Here is a 26,159-nt window from a genome sequence, read left to right on the forward strand (position 1 = left end):
ATCCGGAGGAGATTGTTACTCCTATGACACAGAGGCTATCTTTGGATACATGGCTTCAGAGAGACTATGGTGACAATGGGCATGATGGTTTAGTTGGATATCACATCCATGGGGGTTTAGCAGAGGTTGTGGAGAGATGTTGTGTAGCAGATGTTTCCAGGTACTCCTATCTTCACAGTACAGATGGATGTGTGTATAGATTGCACTGGGATCCAGGTAATGACAGAGTTAGTATTGCACTTTGGATAGGTCCCATGGGTTGGCTTCACCACATCTCGCATGGTGAAGTGGCGATCAGTGTTGAGCAGCAAAAGTCTGAGGGAGGTTTACATGGCAGATTTCTACCCTGGATTTGGAATCCAGGTATACTATGTGGGACACTAGTGAGTATGATGAGGGATCCTTTGTGTGCATCCAAGTTCTGGTTGGTGTTCCTTGGTAGGTTTCATTGCATGTACATGGTGTGCATCATTGGTAGTCTCATTTCAAGTTCTCATGTACATGATTTGTCTCAGATGCATAGTTCAGTTGCGCATGTGTCAGATGATATGTTTGGCAACTTATCTTGCGTAGTTTTGGGAAGCAAACATTGTCAGTTTTCAGAGTTGCTTCCACTTGATGTTCATGTTCTTGTGACACCTGCTGTTGAGGTTGATTTAGTTTGGCAGTTCTTGTTAGTTGTGCCCTTGGTGTGGGCATTACAGGAGTTGGTTGGTAATACCAAGGACATTACACAGGTCTTCATTTGGGATCCAGGTGGAGGAGTTTCTTTGCAGTCGATATTGCTTGGGGACAAGCAATTTGAGGAGGGGCGGACTGTAATGTCCCCATTTTAGCAGACTTGGATTTTGTGAGATTAGCCTATTATCCTGACCCTCGTAGGCTAATGTGTTGGATAGAGTTTGAGGATTGGTATCATCTCCAGTGTTCAGAGTGCTTCAGTTTGGTCTTCGTTTGGCGTCATTCGGACATCATTTGCTCTACTTCCTATTTTTAGTAAGTCTTGGGATGTTAGAGATGGACCCCTGCTATTTTTAGTAAAGGGGGTATGGTCATATGCAGCTTCATCATGTCAGCTCCCAGTTCAGACGGCGTTCAAAAATGTTGAATATTAATGGAGATAGTTTAAATAAACATTAATGTTTTGAGTTTATATTATTAAGTTATAATATAATTTTATATTATAACTTAAGTAAGGGTCCAAGTATCATTAAAGGGGACCATTTAATTAATTAATTATGGCTCTTTTACCAAGGTGAAATATTAAATGACAAAGTGAAAATATTATATCATTAAATGTCATTTAATATCATTAATTGATTTAATGCCTTATTGGAGAAAATCAAACCTTCATGGGAAATATATATAAGACTTTTGAAAAGAAGAGAATGGGGATTGATTATGTGATTGGAGTTTTTGATTGAAGTTTCTCTGGAGCATTGAAGTGTAGAATACCAAGGGTTTCTGCAAGATTCAAGGCTTGTCGGCATTGGAGAGCGTGGCTTCTTCATTGTAACAACATATAGAGGGTGTGCAATATCATCTGATTATGCTTGTGAAAGTTGGCTTCATTCAAAAGTCAATATTGAGCTGATTGGAGGGTTTATTTCAGATTTTGTTTGCAAATTGAAAGAGACTACAATGCGCTACAGTGCTGTGAACAGTGCCGTGAACAGTATGCATGAACAGTGCCGTGAACAGTGCGCATGAACAGGGCGCTACAGTAGTTTGAATTCTATAGAAGGGGATTTAGAAAGGTGAATAGCTATATATATTTGACAAGGGCTTTGCGTATGAGGAGAATCAAACCAATGTATCAAGGCAGCCATTGAAATTCCAGGTTTTCTATCTATGGTCATTGTATTAGAAAATCATTACTTCATTGCATCATTTTCTATTATGATTATATCATGAAATACTTGGAGGTTGCATATGTTTAATGGAGATATAAGTTGCATATTCCACATTCATGGTAACATTCAACATTGATCAGCCACTTAGCTTTCATGCCAATTGTTTGCCTAAATGCCTAATGGCTGTAGGTTTACATTGGGATGCATGACAAGTGTTTGTCTTAATGTCAACTAGTTGTACTAGTTAATTTCAGTCATTACATATGTGTGGAAAGGTCTAAAACAACTAGTAAATCATTTCTATAACAACTTTGCATTGTTAGAAGCTTTTCATAACTTCATTTGCAGCCTACAAACCCAAAGAAGACAAATAAAGAATTCACTACAGCGGCTTCAAACATTGTATGCCAAGTGTTTGACAATATTCCTTGGGGTTCAAATAAGCGAAACAGGGTCAGATTAGCCAAGGGATATTTAGGAATAAAATCTTGACTTTATTTAATGGTTAACACCTTAGGAATAAAATATTTAGGAAGAGTTTAGAGTACCTTTCTTACAACTCTATCTTCTTTCAATTGTCCACCAAGACCTTTGATACCAGTGACAACTCCAGTTACTCGATGCATGTAGTTATCAATAAATGCATCTTTAGACATACTTGGGTTCTCAAATCTATTCTTCAGGTTTTGCAACTTGACTTGCTCTATCTTTTTACCTCCTTCATAAATGATACTAAGCTTCTCTCAAACTGCCTTGGCGGATTTGCAATCCATCACCTTCAAAATTTCAGTATCAGACAATCTACTAATGATTGCATTCCTTGCCTTTCCATTATTCGTATGTGCCTTGATCTCATCTGGTGTAGAGATAGGATGATTGGCTTTAGTATAACTATCCACAATAGAGTCCCAAATACCATACTTCATGAAGTTCAAATATAATTCCATTCTCATCTTCTAGAAAGAGTAGTTTGTTCCATCAAACTTGAGAATCTTTTAGGATCCTTCTTGTGCCATATTGGATCTGTCTCAAGCAGTTAAGCTTCTTCTAGAGGAAATCAACTCTAATACCAATTATTGAGCACACTTTAGGACTGAGAGAGGGGGGTGAATTAGTTCAAACCTTAAAAAATGCTTCACTTAAACCTCAAACACAATCTACTTATCATCAACTTTATCATCAGTAATGAAACATGGAACCACTAGATTTACATGGAAAACCCCAAACAGGGAAATACCATGGTAAGAGTCAACTCACAATATATATGAAATTATTACAAATCTGTTTTAAGCAACCACTACCAAGGAAGCACATTGCTACCTATAAGACTTGCAAGCTGACATGCACTATCCTAGGGCAAGATAGAAAATGATTTGCAGGCTGAAGCTCACTAGACTCCAAGGCAAGGTACAAAGAACTTGCTGGATGAAGCTTGCTACTCCAAGGCAAGATACAAAGAACTTGCTAGATGAAGCTTGCTACTCTAGGGCAAGATACAAAGAACTTACAAGTTGAAGCTCACTACTCCATGGCAAGATACATAATGAACAAATCTCTGGATCAGCAAAACTAAGTCTTTCTCCAACTATGAAGGTGTCCTTGAACTTCTGTTACAAGCAACAAACTCCAACAATAGTCGCCACCACATTCATTATCTTCGTATAGCAACACCTTAAAATGATATGATCATGAAATCACTTTCACATGAAACACTTTGCATATAACTTCATAATCTTCACCGCAACTCGGCACTCCTTCAAAGACACCCCATCACACTGACTCGATCTTTTATTATACCATCTTTTTAATTATAAACATCAATTAGGCTGGTCAAAAAAATGGATAAGCATAGGTCCTAAAAGGTGGCCACCAAACATAATTGTGGTGAATGCGGTCCAATCCTGGAAATAGAGAGGACTTGAATACATCATATTACACTTCTTTAAGAAGTTCCAAACCGTATACACATTGGTATACATCCAAAGTCAGCAACAAGGTAACGTGTAGATGAACAATGTAGCACACAACTAGTCGGCCCAAAATACATCATCCAAATGAAATAACTCAATGTAGATCCCCACATGGCTTAGGTAGGAACCAAAAACAACTCAACAAACTCTCCAATGTCGACACATATCTTTAGGACTTAAGAACAAGATGGAAGACAAACTTTTGTCAACTAAATAACCATAGTTACCTAGGTTACACAACATTGGGCACAATACAATACCAATTTGAACATCTAGCACCATGCAGAGCACAAAAGAACATTCGTAGAACATCCATCAAGAAATCCAAACACTTATTTCTCACTGTCATATCGATACATGCTGGTACAATACAAACATATATATAATACCTTATCATCAAACTACTACGAAACACAGTCATGAACATAACATTAATAAATCATCTTGTAGAACATATCAATACTTAAAACTAGAACTGAGACACCACACGAGCATTAAAAATAAGCTGCAACACTTGAAACTTCAATGCGGAGTATTTATTGAACCAATCAAACCTCTTCTGATAGACACACAAATTGTTAGCAAACAACTATCACAAATCACTTCAACTGCATTGCGAGGAACGTGAAAAGATATTACAGTAATGTCCACATAACACTAACATTAAGACCAAATTTGTAGGACCAAATTTACAACAGTAGAGGAAGGCAAAGCATTCTTCCAGACATATATTAAATACTCTTTCATGCATATCAGAACTTATCAAACTACAAAGCCTTCCAGAGACATCATTAGCCAAACAAAGAGTGTGAGGAGCAATGAGAACACATCCTCAAGCATCATCATCAATTTTCATCCAAAAGATATCTTCATTATATCAACATAATAGCTTTACCCCCTATAATACAACATCTCAGATAGAGTGTAGACATCAAACACCAAAGAAGGTGGACATCTACGACTCAAAGCAACTACAACCATCAACCTCAATCAACCTCTACATATAACCACCTATCAGCACCATCAACAACAATAATCTTAGCAACATCAATGACCATACAATCAACTGCCCCAACATCATCAGGGACAACACATATTGTTAGACATCAGGTTGACATCGATGACAACACATATTGCAAACAAGAAATATGTAGACTTTGACATTCCTATCTCATACTCATTGTTCAATGAGAAGAAAGCCATATATAAGAATGTTATAGCAAGAAAATGGTTGTTGAAAGTCAAGAAGGAAAGCTCACAACTATCGAAAAGAATGCAAATGACTCATCTTTGTAATGAGATATCAGACATTCTAGTTTTGCTACACAAAAATAAGGGAAGCCAAATAGTTTATTACTAGGAAGATTGGACGTACTTAATATATATTATCATAGAAGGGAAGCAAAACCTAGACTGGGCACAAATCATTAGTGATCAACTCCACTTTGCAATTGTGAGGTTTTCCCTTAGCCAAGAGTTTTACAAGTTCTCTTGTTGTACAGCGTAGCTTACACTAAGTGTTGCATGGTCTTGAGCATATGCCCTTGATTGAGGGTATACCTATATATTATTACTATCCCCAATTCTAATTGAAAAATAACTATGACCATTATAGGAGAGTGAATGATGTGCTCACTATCAAACTTGTTAGAGAGATCTGCAAGGTAATCAACTCAAAGGATGTCTACGGAAGCCATGCAATTGATTGATAAATACGATAGTTATTTTATTCAATATTGAACATTCACTTACATAAGAATAGGAGGATTTGATGATACTCCTAATAAATCGCCCAGATATGTAGAGGATAGGCTTCTGTTGGTTAAACTCTATAGATAGGTGGTAGAAGTAAACAAAAGATGTTCTAAGAAGAAAAAGTCAGGTATTCCTTTTCCTATTGGCCTGGATGCTATTCTTGTTAATCGAAATTTGATGCTTTGACTCTAGAGAAAAGCACGGCCAAATACTCGGTGGATTTTTATGAAATGAGAGTACCATTTGACAGCAAAAATTATGTCAGAGAAAATTTGAAGCTGAGCATGTGTTTTAGTGAGATATCTCGTTTGGAAGATTATTGGGATGATTGTATTGATAATTTCGATGTAAGGAAATGTGATTGGAGTAGGCTGATTCTTAGGAATATTGTGTCTTTTAATTTGAGATGGGATTTCACAGGTGTTCAGGACGATGAAAATGATATAATAGATCCTGTAGACATTAATCAATTACAATTGCAACCTTTGGAACTAATTAACTAGGATCGAGGAGAACTTGAATCAATAGATCAATGGTCTGCATCAGTTCGAAGGAGAACTCGAACATGGCTTGATAGGAAGAGAGCTAAAAGGACAGGAGGAAAATATCAAACCTCCCAAATACCTCAAAACCAAGCCAAGGACATACAAAATCAGACTAGTACAAATGTTGACACTTCAGGCTCAGAAAAAAAATATAATTATATATCTGTTGCAGCTAGTGGTGGTGATGAAGAGCCTCCCAAATAAGGAAAAAAATTAAGTAATACTTGTGATGACGTTCTATCCAAAAACACTAGGGCATTAAAGGGGAAAACAAGAAGGTGCCAAAAGCAGCATTGATAGAAGACCTCATAGAAGGAGGAAACCTTCGTCTACCCCAACAGGTAACTCTTGATCCCCTTGGTATTTCTGATTTTAGCTTACCATTTGGAGATTCATCCACTCAATCATCTATTCCACCACAAGTTTTTAGTCAACGTCCGTTTCTTAAAAGGATTTCATATTTCTCTCGTCCTAGTTCTAAACCAATAAGCCAAGGAACTACTCCTACTTCCTCCCATTGGTTAGAACAATCCTTGACTAAGAAGAGAAAAATAGAACTTTTAAATTTACCAGACCAAGATGTGGTTGGATATTTTTTATATAAATTCCCAAGGCAAGGAAGTCAAAGACTACATCTAAGCTTGTAGAAAATACTGATACAGGGCACTTGTGTATCAAGATAGCCCAGCCTACAGTGCATAAAGAGGTAGACCAAATCTCTTCTAATGATTTTAGAATTCAGATGGTAGATCTGGGCCCCCCTTCGAGGGACGATGATTTGCATAATTTCAACGTTTTGGCTACAAGATTGATGGAAAGAGTTGAAAAGAATGGAAAGGATAAACAGGATTTGAAACAATTGGTGCAAGCATTAACTGATTATATAAAAGTTGATTCTATACCTCAGCCAATTAGCCTATCAAGTGTCTCTTTTGACCCTAGCACTCCTGCTGGTGAAAGGGTGGTAAATAAATTGCAAAAACATAGAACTTGGGAAAGCAACTGAAGAATGGGCTCGAGGGGTTCCAATTTTTTTTGATTGATTTGTTGTACTGTGATTGTAATTGTTATTCAAATTTATGTTCAAATCTGAAGTTGTAAGAATTTAGATATTCTTTTACTGTTTTATAGACTGTTCCTTCTTATATTGCAGATTGCTGTAGATGACATTTATTGATTTCAATGATCGCTGCAGCATTTCTCACGGCATATACATATATGTGATGCCCAACGATCAAGGCATGCCTTGATCAGACATGTCTCTTGACATGCCCGATCAAGACATGATCGGTTGACAAGCACCGATTCACTAAAATGTTTACCGATAACTATCAGTTCAAATCAAATGCTATTTAATATTAACCGATAACAAATCGGTATGTTTCGAATGCTATTTTATTATTATAACAACCGACAACAAATCGGTATGATGCAAGTGTAATACGATAACTATTATAGTTATCATATGATAACATCAATCGATGCTATCATATGATAACTATGATAGATATCATAAATCCGATCTGTTTAATTATAATCACATCACAACATATGAAATATGGTCATAGCACGATCAATGATATTTGGTAATGATGTCCAAGTGTCGAAATGTGCAATCCGATGCTTGGACTGTGAAATGCATATAAAGATGATTATAATAAGTTTATTCACTCAATCATGAAGTCTACTATTAGCTTGTAGTTACATCGATAATGTCGATGATTGAATGAGGATAAATGAAGTCTCTCATTCAATCATTGGCTGTTCTAAGTAGACTTCATCCTCAATTTTCTCATTCAGAAAAACAATTTTTACATCCATCTGATGAACTTTCCAACCTTTGGTTGCTGCAATGGCCAGTATTGCTCTGACTGAGGTGTATCTAGCAACTGGAGCAAATGTCTCATCATAGTCTATTCCCTCTTTTTGTGAGAACCCCCTGGCTACAAATCTGGCTTTATGTTTCTCTATGCTACCATCTGCAGCATGCTTGATTTTGAATAGCCACTTGGATGAAACAACAGATTTTTCTTTTGGCCTGGGAACAATTTTCCAAACATCATTGTTTAAAATGGATTTATATTCCTCAGACATGGCATCTTTCCAAACTTGATGTTTAAGAGCTTATGATACATTAGCGGGTTCTGATTTGGAGAGATCATTCATTAGGGCTACATAGCTAGTAAATCTTCGGGGCCTCTTACTTTCTCTAAAAGTCCCTGAAGGAGCTGCAAAGTCCCTTGCATCTTCCATTGTTTTGTGAGCCCATAGTGGTTTTTTCTTAGGGATTTCTTGGGGAGGAATCTGTACTTCATTTTCTTCTGAACACTCCCTCTGAATCTTAGGAGAGTGAGATCCTCTTCTAGGTCTGAAGATGGAGCATAGATTTCTAACTCAATAGAGTATTTAGCCCTTTTGAAGGCTGTCTTCTTCAAATATTACACCTCTACTAAGTTCAATATTGCTATGTCCAGGCACAAATATTCTGTAGGCTTTAGAGGTTTCACTATATCCAACAAAGATTCCTTTTCTTCCATAGGGTTCTAGTTTTGTTCTTTTCTCTTTAGGTATATGAAAGTAAACAGGGCATCCAAATATCCTAAAGTGAGTGATATCGGGCTTTATCCTTGTGAAAACGTCTTCAGGAGTTTTATCTTCAATGTGGGAGTGAGGACATCTATTTTGTATGTATACAACAGTGTTGGAGGCTTCCGCCCAAAGATGAGTTTCTAAGTTTTGAGCAAGAAGCATGGCTTTGGCTGCTTCTACAATGGTTTTATTTTTCCTCTCAACAACCCCATTTTGTTGGGGGTTGTAAGGAACAGTGAACTCCCTCTTAATCCCAGCTTCTTTACAAAATTCCCTAAAAATGTCTGAGGTATATTCCCTCCCATTATCAGTCCTTAGGATTTTTATTTTCTTTTCGGAAGAGTTTTCAGAGAGAGATTTGAACTCCTTAAATCTTTTGAAGATCTCTTCAAATTCTTTACGTTTAAGAAAGTAGATCCAGGTCTTTTTGGAGAAGTCATCAATGAATATTGCATAATAAAGGAACCCTCCTAATGATGGTACAGACATTGGCCCACATAGGTCAGAGTGAACTAGTTCTAAAACATTGCTTGTTTTCCTAGAACTATTCTGAAAGGAACTCTTAGTATTTTTGCCTAGGGCACACCCCTTACATGTACCAAAATGTATTGTTTTAACTTAGGCAAACCAATTACTAATTTTTCCATTAAACATAAAGCACGAAAGTTTAAATGACCTAATCTTCTATGCCAAACTTCATTAGAATCTGTAATCTCATGAAGTAGGGCTAGGTTAGATTCAGTACATACCTTGTACAAACAGCCTTTTCTATGCCCTAAGGTTATAGCCTTCTTGATGGAAGAGTTTTGTGGCCATACTAGAACTTTACCATTCATGAAGGTTATTCTGTACCCATCATCTTCAAGTGCAGATATGGAGATTAAGTTCCTCTTGATGCCAGGAACGAATAGGACTCCAGTGAGTTGGAGGGACATGTCTGTCTTCAGCTTAATGGTGCAGGTCCTGACGCCTTTCACTGGATGTGCAGATTCATCACCAATAGTTACTTCTTCGTCAATTTCTTCTAACATGGAATCCAATTATTCTCTATACCCAGTGATGTGTCTTGAAGACCCACTGTTAATGATCCAAGTGTTAGATTTATTGGATACTTGGCTAGAGAGGGTAGAGTAAAATACATGCTTCTCGGAGTCATGTTCTTCCCTTTTCACTTTTGCAAATGTAGCTTGTTGTTTGATTCTATCCGGACATTTTGCTGCATAGTGTCCATATTGATCACACCTAAAGCACTGGATGTGGGAGTTGTCTTTCTTAGATGACCCTTTCTCATGTTGGTTCTTTCTCAGAGTCTTGCTTTTCTTGTTGGAGTTGGTATTTAGAACATGAAGATCTTCATCTATGTTCTGTTGCTTGATCCCCTTCTTATTTAACCTTGACTCCTCTTGAAGACAATCTGCTCTTAGCCTTTCAAATTTCGGATATTTATCCCTTGCACTAATGCCTTGGACGAATGTTTCCCATGTACTAGGCAACCCATCTAGAGCAATGAGCGTTAGCTCTTTGCTTTGGATCTCATATCCAAGCGTTGCCAGTTCATCCCTTAGGGCTGATATCCGCATAAAGTATGCATTGATTGACTCTCCTTTGTTCATACTTATATGATTTATTTCCCTTTTTAGAGCCAAGGTTCTACTTGCATTGTTTATTTCGAATGCACTTTCGAGTGCCTTGAACATATGGTAGGCAGTCTCATGCTTTGTTATTATTGGCATAATGTGATTTCTCACTCCATCGACTATGATCTTCATGGCTTTTTCATTTCCCTCAATCCATGTCGATTTTTCAGGTTCATTCTTTGGTTCTTTAGATTTAACTCTTACAAATGATTCAACTTTATTCTCTTTTAGAATCATCTTAATTCTGAATTTCCATGCTGAGAAATTATCACCTCCTTCAAGTCTATCCTCAAATTTGATAGCATTAGCCATGGGAGATGTGATGTTTATATCCTCGATTTGAACTTCTCAAATTTGAATGCCTTAGGTTCGATCAACTTGGTTCTAATACCATGTAAATGTTATTCAAATTTATGTTCAAATTTGAAGTTGTAAGAAATTAGATATTCTTTTACTGTTTTATTGACTGTTCCTTCTTATATTGCAGATTGGCGTAGACGATATTTATTGATTTCAATGATCGCTGCAGCATTCCTCACGGCATATACATATATGTGATGCCCAACGATCAAGGCATGCCTTGATCGTACATGTCTCTTGACATGCCCGATCAAGACTCTTGATCGGTTCACAAGCACCGATTCACTAAAATGTTTACCGATAACTATCAGTTCAAATCAAATGCTATTTAATATTAACCGATAACAAAATGCCCAACGATCAAGGCATGCCTTGAGCGGACATGTCTCTTGACATACCCGATCAAGACATGTCTTGATCGGTTCACAAGCACCGATTCACTAAAATGTTTACCAATGACTATCAGTTCAAAACAAATGCTATTTAATATTAACCGATAACAAATCGGTATGTTTTGAATGCTATTTTATTATTATAACAACCGATAACAAATCGGTATGATGCAAGTGTAATACGATAACTATTATAGTTATCATATGATAACATCAATCGGTGCTATCATATGATAACTATGATAGATATCATAAATACGATCTGTTTAATTATAATCACATCACAACATATGAAATATGGTCATAGCACGATCGATGACATTTGGTAATGATGTCCAAGTGTAAAAATGTGCAATCTGATGCTTGGACTGTGAAATACATATAAAGATGATTATAACAAGTTTATTTACTCAATCACGAAGTCTACCATTAGCTTGTAGTTACATCGATAATGTAGATGATTGAATGAGAGATAAATGAAATCTCTCATTCAATCATTTATCTTACCGATTTGTTATCAAATTTGAAATATTAATATTAATTTTGTTGTGCTTCCAGGATCATTCTTTGTTTGTGCATCGAATTGAATGTTGTTATCATGTGTTGTTAATTCCTTGAGGTTATACATGTGAAGTGATATTTCTTTATTACTTAAAGCTGCAGTATCGTTTCCATTTCAGTTACTTTATTCCACACATTAATGATTAGATCTGTGAGTTTGTGTATTGCTGGTGGATATTGTTTCAGTTGAAATATTGCAAGTTTCATTTAATTGGATAAGTTTTATTTGAAAAAACAGTGGTTCGTATTTTTTACATAGTGATGTACAAGTGTTAGTGTCTTTTTGTTTGTGATACAAAGCATATGTTTTTTATATTTATTATTCAAAAATTCAAAAAAAATAATCTTACATGGGAGTTTACCACATAAAAGTTCAGAAGGAGATTACCCAACTGTCAGTTACGAATTTGTGCTTCATTTCTCAGCATAAGAGTCAATTCTGAAACTATCTTATAAGAAAATATCTGTTAACAAACAGATTTTTTGTGACTCTACTGGGAAAGAACAAGTATTTTCCTATATTTATATTATGTTTTGAAATGGTGTTACCACATGAAAACATTTTTCATGTAGTCCAACCAAATTTAGATTGGGTATATGCTGAACAAGACACAACTAAATACTCGTTTTGGAGACAAAGAAGAAACACTGCAAATTATATGCGAGCAAATCTGGTGCTAGAGGAAGAGGAAGAACTTGCCCAACAGCCGGTAGCAGTGTTTGAAAGATTTCCTGTAGTGTTCATTGAAAGAAACCCACAACTACAATAAAATCAACCTAACCAAAGATGAAATCAGAATCAACCTTGACAAGGTCAAAATCAGAATCAGTAAACTCCTAAATTACATCAACATTCGTTGGTTATTGCTTCAAGATTTCATAGACAATCTGGATTCAAAAAGATTTACTAGAGGAGATCGCAGGAAATGATTAAGTAATCGTACATTTGAAGACCTAGTAGAAATAACTTTTCATATTCACCCCTCTATACAATAAAGGCGAGTAGTAGACCTCCTTTACCTCCGAAAAATACATCATCATCTCCAGTTTGCCAGGCTCTTGTCCTGCACCCTATTGTTCTTCCCATTACAATCAATTTGAACACTAGAATGGCACAACCGTTACCAGTTCTTGGGGGAGCGACTATTGGTCCTTTGATTTTAGGACAACAATTACATGCAAGGGATATGCTTTACTAATAGTTCAAGACACTATTAATTTCAAATGTTAAAATAGAACATAGACTTTTTATGCATCCAAATGCTTATACAAGCCTTAAGCTAATGATAAATATACATACTAATTTGAACTATTTTAAGACAGCTGAGTCTTTAAGACATTGCAAGCCATCTCAAGGCCTCTTGCAAGATTCTATTCAAACACTTACATTAAGCATTATAAACTTGACCTTCTAATATATCATATATAATGTTCTAGACCTTATAATCTGGGTTCTTAAAGAATATTGCTAATATATCTTTCTTAACACTTGATTAAAGTCTTCAACTTATAATATTACATAAAAGATAAAGTCATTTTTGATTAAGTACATCTCTATGAAATTGCAGGCCACCTCAAGATCTCTTTCAAGACTTACACCAAGTGTAATAAAATTTATCTTCTAACATATCATATAAAGTTTTACAGACCTTACAATATTAATTTTGTAGAAATTTGCTGTTAGAGTTATCTTGTATTAGCTAATAATTATTTATTTAATTATTAGTCTATTAAACTCTACGCTTAAGCTAAACTTAGGCATTTAATAAATATTGTAGGTATTTAATAATTATTCTAATTATTACATACACAATATCTCTTTAGGGTTTCTTTAGGGTTGCACATATTTAGGGTTGCTAATATCCTTTTATAAGGATTGTATTGTACTTGTTAATTAAATTGATTCCCTTTCTGAATGATAATCTTCTTCTTCAGAGCATTTATGCATTTTTGCTTTATGTGCCTCCATTCTTCTCTTGTGACAGGTATTTGCATGCAGGTGTTCTTGGGATCTCTGAAGTTGTATTTCCTCAACTTCTTCATGGTATCAGAGCCTACATTTGCTGTTGCTTGTTCCTGATTTTTCAGAAGATTTTTTGGAGGAGGGTTTCAAGTTTTTTCAGAGTTTTTTATTGGATTTGGGGTATTTGTGTTGTTTTTGATCATTTTGGGCTCAAACGGACCTCACCGTTGAGCTCAAAACGCCCCAAAACCCCCATTTCCATATTAAATTTGTCAATTTTGGACAAATTTGGGTTTTGAAATTTTTTCTTTGGTTTTGCCTTTTTTTGGCACAAATTTCGAGAAATTCGTCAAAAAAATCATTAAAAAAAATCAGAGCAGTTTGGGCCAAAACAGATCTCACCGTTGGCTTCCGAAGGGCGTTTCCATTCATTTTGATATATAATTCGACCTATTTCGGTGACAAGTGCATCTAGGCCATGATTTTTTCATTGGTACGCTTTATGAGGCACAAAAATCCGTACGGCTGTACCTGCAAATGTGTCAGAAAATTTTCGTCAAAAAAAAAAAAAATTTAAATATTTTTTTTACCTTTTTTATGCCCAAAAAGAGGGGTTTTTTTTTCTTTTGGCCATATCTTGGGCATACGGAATTGTTTTTTCGAAAACGAATAGGCGTCGGAAAGCTGGTTTCGAGCCGGACCTCGTCATGTTGGTAATTTTTTCCAATTTTTTTGTTTGACTGTGTTTTTTTCTAGTCAAAGTGGGGTCTTGTTTTTGGACTCTGGGAGCCATAGAATGAGCATCCGAACTTCATTTTTCGAAAAATTTATATCATTGGAAAGCTTGTTCTGTGCACTTTCCAGCCATATGAGTTTTATTTCTAGATTCTGCTCCATGCATATTTCATTCAGTTTTTTGCTTTTCAACACTTTGGTGGATATCTTGGTTGTTTCAGGTCCTGGGATCTCTTCTCTGGATAGGATGTCTCTATTTTGGTTCTCGTTTCTATTTCCAGTCTTCTTATCATTGTAACTTGTATTTATGCAAACACACTGAGATAAAGTGCCATCATGCATTGTTTACATGGAATCTTGCATCTCTTGTGCCTTATTGTACATGCACTACTTATAAAGTGCCATGGGGGGGTTGATGTTTGACTTGTTTTCCATCTACCATTGTCCAGTGAGTGTTCCTTCCATGACATTCGCCTCATGATGTGTGTCAAGTGAGTGTTCCTTCCACGACACCATGTACTTTTTCTGCACCTTCGATGTTCCTGGTTCTTCGTCATGCAGTTCTTGTTGGCCATTCTTTTCAGTGTACCTGTTCCTCTCCCCTTTTCAGCAGTATGGGGAGGTTTGTCCTGTTGGTTCTAATGCTTCCTTGGTTCGATTGATCAGCTCTTCAAGCTTTGGTGTCTCATGCCATCTGTATCTTCGAGTTCAGTTGTTTGCCTTTGTTTGCCATTTGATTCGAGTTGTGTCATTTGAGGGCACTCATGCAGATTACAATCTTCTCTACCTGGTCATGTTCTATTTCAGCGGAGGTTCTTCAGATTAGTAGTTACTCTTCGACAGTGTTTGCAGCTATTTTCTGCTTCAGTGGTGTTCTTCTTACTTTTCCATCTCTTTTTGGAGTAGAGTTTTTTTCCACATGGTTTTTTCTATTTCTCCAAGTCATAGAGATTTGGTTGTGATTGGGTACCTCATGAGGCCTTGTTGCCGGGACCCAAATTTGCCTTCATCATGTAGTTGTTTTTTTTGCTTCATGCATTTAGTTTTTTAGCTACTCCCTAAGTTCATCTTAAGAGGGGGTGTTAGAGTTATCTTGTATTAGCTAATAATTATTTATTTAATTATTAGTCTATTAAACTCTACGCTTAAGCTAAACTTAGGCATTTAATAAATATTGTAGGTATTACACATTATCCCTTTAGGGTTTCTTTAGGGTTGCACATATTTAGGGTTGCTATTATCTTTTTATAAGGATTGTATTGTACTTGTTAATTAAATTGATTCCCTTTCTGAATGATAATCTTTTTCTTCAGAGCATTTATGTTTTTTTGCTTTATGTGCCTCCATTCTTCTCTTGTGACAGGTATTTGAATGCAGGTGTTCTTGAGATCTCTGAAGTTGTATTTCCTCAACTTCTTCATTTGCTAATAAGTCTCTCTACCCTCAATAAGGTCCATCCCCTTCTTTTAGGAACTTCTACTCCAATTGCATTCTAGTAAAAATATAGAACTATTTGTGGCCTTGGCTATTACTTATGCTTGCAAAAATACTAGGATAAATTCACTTCAAATATGTTTCTAAGTAATCACTCCTACTAAGACAATTGATATTAAAATACAAGACAACATCTTGATCATATTTAGTTCTAGATGTATAAATCAGAGAAACGAGACTCGGACTTGGCGTAGACTGTTCATGGGTAACTTGATTTGGGACTCAAGACTCAGCAAAATAACTCGGCACAGACTCAACAAGTGAAAAACCCAAAAAATCTAAAGATTTTTAAGGATTTAAATCTTGTTTCATGAACTCTTTATTAAATAATTCATAAAAACACAATAAAATCATCAAATAGAAGCTAATTTGATCACAGACACAAGTATACATCGATCACATAATTATAAATGCAAATTATAGTTTAAGGAAATAAAACACTTAGATATTTAAATTTTGTCAAATATATACAAAGCACATGGAATATGAAATCTATGTCATCAAATGTTCCAACCAAATATAAGAAAAAAACTAGAAGTCTATGGCTCAAAGGAACTTGCAGCCCTCCTACGAAGGCATCTAAGGTAGGTCCCACTAACTAGTGGGAGTTTGGAAGTGGAGACGCTAATGGGTTTGAGGGGTAGCAATGATAAGTTGCACAAGGCGTTAGATGTGAGAAAAACCCAACGATAGAAGAGGTGTAAAATGATCTTTGTATTGGGTGAAATGATTCTTTTAGGGACATTTTAGGGTTCTTTTATGTAAATCTTTTTTTTGAAAAAAAAAGTCTATTTTTGTTTAGTTTTGAGATTTTAAAAAAGAAATTGACTCTGGCTGAGTTCGGGCATTGGGACTCGTCGAGTTCAAGGCAAGTTTGTGAATCCAGGGTCTCGACATGTCTCGCTCTGGACTCGGACGAGCTCAAGGCCGAGCCACTAGAACTCACCCAAAGTCACTCGGCTTGGGACTCACCAAGTCTAGGCGAGTCCCAGAACTATGGTATAAACTAAACTCAAGGGGTTAGATTTCACTAGTTTTCATCTTTAAGTACGTTTGCTTACTTGAACCTACCAATTGAACTATTAAGCGGACTTTTCCACCTTACCACATCCACAATGAGGCATCCATCTTCACAATGGTCTCGATGAGCCATGTGACCAGTAACAATTTTTAGAACCATTCCATTAATGCATAAATCTTATCCATTCATCTATTAATGGTGGAACTCACTACTTGGTGGAACTCACTACTTAGCTATTCCAATACTTGTAATCATTGGCTAAACTCTAGATAGTCATGTTACAATTAACACCTACCAAGAGAGGTACAAGTCATCCATGGCCCAATGTTATTAGACCAATGAACCAAGGCAACACTATCCAACTACAATTGAGATAACCATCGTCCTAGGAGCGTCCTTGATAAAAATGGCAACACTATCCAGCCATAACTAAGATAGCCAATATTCCATTTCAACAAAGAAAACCATCATCTAACTTTAAAGATAAACTCTTCATATAAAGGTGACTATTCTCAGATCTCTCCAATTATTGAAACAGTCTTCTCAGCTATTTCCTCTCAAACCTTATTGATTGATTAGGGAAATACATTAACTCCTCCGAGTGATTATTTGGAGCGTTTTTGTCATCATAGAATTATTTCCTTCCTTGAGATTTATTTCCTTCCTTATACACCTCATGCCATTTAAGCTTACAACTCTATTTAGTTTGTCATCTACTTGGATATAATTAGGTGGTCAGTTCACTTGCAGGTTTTATGTACTTATAATAGGATCCAATCTGTTTAGGGAAAACAGTGATGATAGAGATCTTGTGTATGAATACTATAAATCTACGTGAATGGTAATGTAAACCTTGCTAGCTTTATCGGCTAATTACGCATGTTAACTTGAATAATTGTTCTTGGATATCTAAATGGAGTCATAATGAAACTATACAAGATTTTGTGTAGCCATTGTAGTCATTTCCTCCAATGCTGCCGAAGTAATAAGTTTTTTATCGGTTTAAATTTTCTATGCAAGATTTTATTCAGGCATGCTTTACCTGTTTATTTGCATATTATGTATCTGTAAAACTAAGATAGCCAACACTCTCCAGCAATAACTAAGCCAGCCAATATTCCATTTCAACCACGATGACCATCGTCTAGCTGTTGGATTGACAAAGAAAACCATCATCTAACTTCAAACATAAACAATTAGGAGCTCTCCTCACCATATAATGATAACTATTCTCAAAATCTTCTCTGTCCAATTATTGGAACAGTCTTCTCAACTCTTTCCTCTCAAACATTTTTAATTGATTAGGGTGATACATTATTCCTTTAAAGTGATTATTTGGAACCTGTTTGTCATCATAGAATTATTTCCTTCCTTACACACCTCGTGCCATTTAAGCTTGTAGCTCTATTTAGTTTGTAATCTACTTAAATACAATTCGGTGGTTAGTTCACTTGCAGGTTTTGTATACTTATAATTGGATCCAATCTGTGTATAAATGCTGTACATGTGTGAGAATAGTAATATAAACCTTGCTAGCTTTATCGGCTAATCACACATGTTAACTTGAATAATTATTCTTGAATATCTAAATGTAGTCATAATTAAACTATACAAGATTTTGTCGAGCCATTGTAGTCATTTCCTCCAATGCTGCAGAAGTAGTAAGTTTTGTATTGGCTTAAATTTTCTATACAAGATTTTATCTAGGCATGCTATATCTGTTTATTTGCATATTATGTGTCTGGTAAAACTCTAACGTTGAACAGCTCAAAATAAATAGGAAGCAGTAATCCATGGCTTTGAGATAAACATGTCAAGGAGAAAAGAAGATTTCTTACCTGGGGCTGGCAAACTCGAAGAGCTTTCCGGTGGGTGAGAAAATAATGAGAGCAACTTTAGCATCGCAGAGAAGTGAGAGTTCGTTGGCCTTCTTCAACAGTCCCATTTTGCCCTTGGCGAAAGTCAGCCATTGATTTAAAGGGTTTTGTATCCTTTTTAGCTGAAACTTTCTCTCCGCCATTTTATTCTATTTGCAAAATGGAAAAAGATCTCAAGATATAAAAGCCCCGCACCTCAAACCTTTATATATATTCTGCGTCACTAATTTTCTGTTTCTTTTATGTGATGGTACTAATTGCTATTATTCTGTCTTGATCAGGGACATCATTTACTCGGCTTTCATGTCGGAATGAAGCGGATTTATTGAAAGATTATAATAGTTTAAAAAACACTCACAAAATACATATTATCAACTCAGAAGAAGACTGAATATTATTCATATAGAAAACTTAATTAAAATTGCAATAATGATGATTACATTTGTAGACTTCTAAAGTCTATCAAACAAGAATAGAAATTAAAAATTAATAACAATTTTTCACTGCCTAGACAAGCAGTTTCTAAAAATTAAAAAACTAGATTAATATTTATCTTAGCAGTTTCCAAACTACTATTTTATTAACAAAACAAAAACACATTTTCATTAGTTTCCATCACAATCTTGATTTCCAACATAACAATCTCCAGCACATCATTCTAATCTTGAGCATATCAAACTTATCTTCAATCTCCCCCTAAATGATCAATGGAGATGAGTCCCAACTGATGTCTAAACGCAATAAAACTAGACATAGGAAGAGCATTGATGAAGATATCTGCTACTTGTTCAAATGAAGGACAAAACTGTAACTCCACTTGCCCATCTTGAAACAAGTCATGAATGTAATGATGTTTGATCTCTATGTGCTTTATCCTAGTATGAAACACAAGATTCTTTATCATGGAAATAGTGTTGTCGTTATCACAATAGATAGTGGTTGGATGTTGCTAAACCAAATGTAGATCTGTCAATCTTCGTTTGATCCAAACTGCTTGAGAATTTATTGAGGCGGCTACAATGTATTTTACTTCTGCTAAAGAAAGAGTCACAATTCCCTGTTTCTTACTAGGACTGTAGACACCTAAAATTATTTTATCTTAAGTCTTCTATTTATTAGGTAATTTTCTATTTATTTAATTAATTTATTTACCCTTTTTCTAGCCTTTCTCTATTTAAATTAATATTTTTATTTATTTAAATTATCTTTTCCCTAAATTAAATAAATATTTAATTGGTCCCAATTCATTAGCTTTTTCACTCTATGACATGTGATTTATTTCTTAATTTTCCTCTACCTACCCTTTCATTATTTTATTATTTTTCTTAACTATCCTCTTATTATTTTATCGTTTTCTACCCATCCTTTAATTCTAGCCGACCCTTTATTCTTTTCACCTCTTAATCTTATCCCTTCTTTTTCTAAGGTCTTCTTTATATAAGAGGATTCCCTCATTCTTATCAATCCTAATAAACAATCATGCAATCTGACAATCTAGCATTGAAGCGCATGTTTTTGTATTCTAGCATTTTTATTTTGCATCCATCATATTTCAAATCTTAATTCACCATATCTTCTTGTGCGTGTGCTTCTGAGAGCATCATTTTTTGACTGCAAGATCTTGGTTGATAGAAGTGCAATGGAATAGTTTATAGCATGCATGTATATTATTAGTTTAGATTTTGGTTTTCATTGTGTACATTTTCCAAGTACTCTATTGAGGATGTTGAAATAAATCTGGATCTTGCTCCATAAGATTTCAAAGATATTCCATCCACAACTCCAAGAGACAACTCTAGAACCAAGTTGAAAAACATAGTTAGATGTAGATTTTTTATCATCCACTAAACCAGCCCAATCAAAATTTGTGTAACCAATTAGCTCAAACTTTTCAGTGGGAGTATAATGAATGCAAAATTTTGTGTACCACTCACATACCTCATAATTCTTTTAGCAACTTGCTAACGAGTCTCATGTGGATCTTACATGAACCGAGAGATGAGGCTCATACCGTACATAACATCAGGTCTACTAGTTGTGAGATACATCAGGCTACCAATCGAACTTTTATACAAAGTAGCATTAACCTTGGGACTTCCATCTTCCTTGGTTAATCTTCCATCAGTTACATACTTGGTTTGGTAAATATATATACCATTTGATGTTTGGTGTACTTTCACAACAAGAAAATAGTGCATGAGTCCCAAATTTGACATTTCAAATTCTTATTTCATTTCTGCTTAAAACTTCTCCATGAGAGCTTTGTTGTTACCTATATAAATAAGATCATCAACATAAAGGCAAACTATGAGAATATTATTACCAATATGTTGGACATATAAGGTAGGCTTTGAGTGGCTTCTATTGAATCCCTTCTTCATAAAATAACTATCAATCCTAGTATACCAAGCACAAGGAGCTTGCTTCAACCCATAAAGGGCTTTCTTCAACTTGTAGACTAAATGCTTTTTTCCTAGAACTTCATAACCCATAGGTTGTTCCACACAAACTTCCTCATCTAGATAACCATTCAAGAATGCTAATTTCATATCCATCTGAAATATTGGCCACTTGTATTGTGTTGCAATAGCCAATATAGTCTTGACAGTATCAAAGTCTAGCCACATAAGCAAAAGTATTGCATAATCCACTCCAGGAGTTTTTGCAAACTTTTTGGCAACTAGTCTTGTCTTATATCTTTCCATTGAACCATCTACATGATATTTGACTTTATATATCCATTTCATACCAATCACTTGCTTACCTTTGGGAAGTTGCACTGATTCCCAAGTATTACTTTTATGAATGGAATTCATCTCATCATTCATAGCATTAACCCATATTGGTTTTTTGATGTTTCTTCATACACAAAGGGTTCAACTTGAATTATACTAAGCAAAGAAAAATTAACAACTAAATTTATATTTAGAATCTTCTGATAAATATGAACCAAACTTCATACCTTTCTTTGAGTTGATGTTGGAGGTGAAGCTAGAGGTGAAACTTCACCTGAGTTTGTGCTATTAGAAGAACTAGGTGAATGTGGAGGACTACAACTAGAGCTTGAACTTCCACTTGAGCTTGTAGGGAGAAGAGAAACACTATTATCTCAAAGAGATCAGATTTATCTGTCATGCGATTTGAACAACCACTGTCTAAGAACTAGACATCCTCTTCGTTTTCTTTTGCCAAATTACACGTGAAGAATGTAGAATGCTTTTCTTCAAAAGACTCTTCTGTAAAATTTGCTCTTGACTTATTCAAGTCAAATTTCTTCTTTTTGCACTTAGACTCACAGTGCGCATGTCTTTCACAATATTTACATTAGATACTCCTTCGATCCATAGAAATTTTTCCTCTTCCTCTATTATTTCCTCTAACTCTTCCTCTGTTATTACTAGAAGATTGACCTTGAGATTTAGTATTGTGAGAGAGAGCAAATTTAAATTTCTCTTCAATGTTGACAAAAGACTGAAAAGCTTGCACAAAACTTTTCATAGCTACATATGCACTGCTCATGAGATTACAAAGAACCAATCAATTCTCCAACTTGAAAAGTAGTTAGATCTTTACTTTTTTCAATGGCTATCACCATTGGATCAAATTTAGAAGGAAGAGATCTCAAAATTTTTTCTACAATTTCCTATTCTATTGTAGTTTCTCCTTGAGTCCTAAGATAATTCACAATATCTTGAATCCTAGTAATAAATTCATGAACGGACTCAAATTCCTTCATCCTCAAATTTTTAAATTCTCTTCGACAAGTTTGAAGTTTTACCAATTTGTTTTTGTCTGTACCTTGGTATGCAGTTTGAAGAGTATCCCATGTGTCCTTTGATTTTATCATACAAGCAATTCAAGAGAAAATTGAAACATCCAATGTAGATTGAATAGTGAAAAGAGTTTTGTTGTCCTTCTTTTTGTCTTCTTTCAGCTCAATTTTTTGTTGTGGTGTCCATGCATTCAATGCATTATGATCTAGAAGAACTAGGTATCCTCCTTCAACTAATTCCTAGATTTTTTCGGATAATAATAGGATTTTCATTTTGATACCCCGTATCTGGTAAACAATGAAAGTGTAAATGGTAAATCTTTGTTATTAGCCATCTAGAGATAACCGTTTCTCTAACCTTGCTACCTGCACAAATCAGAAATCTTGCAACCTGCTCTAATACCAAATGAAAGATTATAATAATTTAAAATACATTCACAAAATACGTATCATCAACTAAGAAGAAGACCAAATATTATTCATATGAAAAATTTAATCAAAATTACAATAACAGTGATTACATTTATAAACTACTAGAACCTATCAAACAAGAATAAAAACTAAAAACTAATAACAATTTTCTACTGCCTAGATAGCAGTTTCTAAAGATAAAAACCATTGCATAGACAACAATTTCTAAAAATCAAAAACAAGATTAATGTATATCATAGCAGTTGCCAAACTACTATTTTATTAACAAAACAAAAACACATTCTTAGTAGTTTTCATCACAGCCTTGATCTCCAACATAGCAATCTCCAGCGCATCATTCTAATCTTGAACATATCGAACTTATCTTCACTAAAGTCTTAAAACCTTGTGAGATTACACTTAAATGTAATCTAAGCTGATTTTATATGATGCTTGGGCATTACACGTAAATTTTCTGTTCATAAAGCTATTTTTTCTAAAGAATTATAGTGGAAACCGGCACCACAATTATCCCCGTCTTTTATCATTCTCAGCCTTCTGATTCTATAAAGACCCTCTGAATGATAAAAAAAATTATAGCAAATAAATTTTTATTCAAGCTGCACAGATATTTTTTGGTCAACGTACAATAATGGTCTGTATTATTTCCAAACGAACTATTACACAACAGTTTTTACAGCTTTCTCAAACAGCACAGAGACAAATTATTGGAGTCTGCAGCTGCTTAAAAGCAACAGAGAGCTGCATTTAGAAACAGAAAAATTAACAATAATTTTTATTTTTTACATGCAGCTCATGTAAACATGCAGTCTAAAACTAATTTAAATGCAAATTATATTTAAAATTAGATGTCTAAACTAAAACCTGCACATGACAGTGAAGGTGAAATGCATCACTTATCAGCATGCTCCCCTTTGATGTTAAGAGGGTTCACAATATAATCTCTAAGTGTCAAAGATTGAATTTCAATTGTCTTACTGATATTAGCAAGTTTGTTTTGACCATTGATGTATTTCAATTCAAAATCTATTATTTAAATCTCAAATGAAGTGATATTTCAAATCAAAAGTAATTGGATTGTATTTTGGATCAATTTGATTGCATAATATTATCATAATAAAAAAATATCGTAGATTGAAATTTTTTTTTTAGCCATAATTTTCTTTGAATTCCATGTAACCAAATGGAAATAAATAGAAAGATAATTATCAATGTGGACTTTCGGATATTCAAACTACCTCCCCTATTAGAATAATAGAGGGGGAAAAAAATTCATAAGTGTAATAATTAATACCAAAGTTTAAAGTCCCATTCACATATCTCTATATTCTCTTCGCTTCCTTTTTCTATTTCAAATGGTTATGTCATATACTTTGAAAAAAGAGAAACTAAAGAAGCAATATTAAGTTTTGTGACAATACTTTTATAAGCTGCTTCATCAATGGAGTGGAGGTTGGTTTACAATCAACCATACCGATTTTTTCCAACATATGTTTTGCATTCTTTGCATAATTATAATACCATCCAATCTGTGTATAAATGCTGTACATGTGTGTGAATGGTAATATAAACCTTGCTAGCTTTATCGGCTAATCACACATGTTAACTTGAATAATTGTTCTTGGATATCTTAATGTAGTCATAATTAAATTATACAAGATTTGGTCGAGCCATTGTAGTCATTTCCTCCAATGCTGCAGAAGTAGTAAGTTTTTTATTGGTTCAAATTTTCTATACAAGATTTTACCCAGGCATGCTGTATCTGTTTATTTGCATATTATGTACAGCTCAAAATAAATAGGAAGTAGTAATTGTTGGAATAAACACATAATTTCTTCCCTGTTTGTATGCCGAAGACTGTCTTAGTCACCCACAGATGAAGACAATCTTATCCCCTGTAGCTGCAATCTGATTTGTCCTTATCCTCAGTGTCTGCAGTAGGAAAAGGGTATGCTCTGTTTTGTCTTCTATCTCCGACCTTGCATAAAATCTGATTTATGCTTATCCTGAATAAAATCTGATTTATTGCTGTGCAGAAAATCTGATTTTTGTTTATCTCAATTTGCCTTGTATTGCAAGTTTTCATAACCGCCTCTGTTCACTGTCTATATGGCATCCTATAAATATATTTTGGGTGCAACTGTGTGATGTAACTTTGAAGAACAAGATACGGACCTTTGAACTCTGTAGATTTCCATATTTGTACTCTTATTATTCATAATAGAAAATCTGGTTTGTATGCTGCAGCATACCGTTATTTGCATGATGTGTTCAGTTTAGTTTGTATGCTCTGTTTTGTTATATTCCACTATTCTGTATTACTGTGATTTCCCTGTTTCCTACAGTAATACATGGCTTTGACATAAAAAATGTCGAAGAGAAAAGAAGATTTCTTACCTGGGGCTGGCAAACTCGAAGAGCTTTCTTACCTGGGGATGAGAAAATGATGAGAGCAACTTTAGCATCGCAGAGAAGTGAGAGCTCGCTGGCCTTCTTCAACAGTCCCATTTTGCCTTGGAGAAAGTCAGCCAACGATTTACAGGGTTTGTTATCCTCTTTACCTGAAATTTCCCTTCGCCATTTTATTCTTTTCGCAAAATGGAAAAAGATCTCAAGATACAAAAGCCCTGCACCTCAAACCATTATATATGTTCTGTGTCACTAATTTTTTGCTTCCTTTTTGTGATGGTACTAATTACTCTTATTCTGTCTGATCAGGGCCATCGTTTACTTGGCTTTCATGTAGGGCTGAAGCGGACTAATGTCTTAAAACCTCGCGAGATTACACTTAAATGTAATTTAAGCTGATTTAATAAGATGCTTGGGCATTACTCGTAAATTTTCAGTTCATAAAGCCATTTTTTCTAAGAGTTATAGTGGAAACCGGCACCACACTTATCACTGTCTTCAATTATTCTCAGCCTTCTGATTCTATACAGGCAAAATTATAGCAAATAGTTTTTTTATTCAAGCTGCACAGAATTTTTTTTGCTCAACACACAATAATGGTCTGTATTATTTCCAAACGAACTGTTACACAACAGTTGCAGCTTTCTCAAATAGCACAGAGACAAATTATTGGAGTCTGCAACTGCTTAAAAGCAAGAGAGAGCTGCATTTAGAAACAGAAAAAATTAACAATGATTTATTTTTCTTACATGCAGCTCATGTAAACATGCAATCTAAAACTAATTTAAATGCAA

The 26,159-nt window shown here is 34.9% G+C and overlaps 1 long non-coding RNA gene across 1 annotated transcript; it reads left to right on the forward strand.

Annotated features, from left to right (window-relative positions):
* The first annotated feature begins 20,127 nt into the window (after positions 1-20,127).
* On the forward strand, positions 20,128-25,922 carry LOC131032984 (uncharacterized). Its single transcript, XR_009103535.2, has 2 exons — positions 20,128-25,499; positions 25,675-25,922. It is a non-coding gene; the product is annotated as an uncharacterized LOC131032984 (long non-coding RNA).
* The last annotated feature ends 237 nt before the right edge of the window (positions 25,923-26,159 follow it).

Source organism: Cryptomeria japonica, chromosome 3, assembly GCF_030272615.1.
Source record: "Cryptomeria japonica chromosome 3, Sugi_1.0, whole genome shotgun sequence".
Classification (NCBI taxonomy): domain Eukaryota; kingdom Viridiplantae; phylum Streptophyta; class Pinopsida; order Cupressales; family Cupressaceae; genus Cryptomeria; species Cryptomeria japonica.